This window comes from Choristoneura fumiferana, chromosome 5, assembly GCF_025370935.1.
Source record: "Choristoneura fumiferana chromosome 5, NRCan_CFum_1, whole genome shotgun sequence".
Classification (NCBI taxonomy): domain Eukaryota; kingdom Metazoa; phylum Arthropoda; class Insecta; order Lepidoptera; family Tortricidae; genus Choristoneura; species Choristoneura fumiferana.
In genome coordinates this window covers 6,872,120-6,873,022 of record NC_133476.1, presented here as the reverse complement: position 1 = coordinate 6,873,022, position 903 = coordinate 6,872,120, and positions in this window count along the sequence as shown.

The following is a 903-nucleotide window of genomic DNA, read 5'->3' as shown; positions in this document are numbered from 1 at the left end:
TTGTAGTCTTTTTATAGTAGTAGTAATCAATCAGGGTGATTGATCTTTTACATAATATTCTAAGAACATAACCAATATCATCAAGTATGGAAACAACTTAATTTCGATGAAAGAATATTACGAAAGAGCAATATGAATTTCATTTATTTAAATTAGGCAGTATATACAGAATAAGATAAAACAAAAATCAAAATTAACCTAACATAGGCACAGTAAAGGTATCTTACCAGGGTTAACCAACTTTTGGCAAATGATAGCGTAGCCATTTCGCATTTCAGAACTGCTGTAGGAATTTTCAATCAATATTATTATAAATATTTTACCGACGTTATTAAAGGCCGGTAATTAAAGTAGAATTTTAATAAGATTTTCTTTCTGCGACACTTTTTCTTGACTTCAGTGGGTTGAAACTCCATACAAAAAATCTAATGTATGGAGCTAGTGACTTTTTTGTACCAACCTCTCCAAAATAACTTATTGGTTGCCATATTTATGAAATGATCTGTGTTTAGAAGATTTCACTTAAATTATAATATTTGCAATTCTTCACATTTTAAGCTGTGAAAAAAAAAATAAGCGGAAAAATATAACTAAGATAAATAATACAATATAAAAATAATTCTGACTGGATATCTTTTTTTATTTAAGTAAATGAAAAAAATTTAGTTCTATTTTTCAATTTTATATGGCAGCCCACAAACCTTCATCTGCTGCGTGGGAACGGACGCCTTCGCGAGATTTTGTGTTTACTGTTTGAATTTTCGTGTATTTTGGTGTTTTGTTTTGTTAATAGCGTTGAGTTTGAGATTATTTCTCCTCCGCATTAACTTTTCTTTCACTAAAGTGCATTTATTCGAGACAGGACTCTACTTTATACCGTTATTTTCACGGCTGTCCTTTACT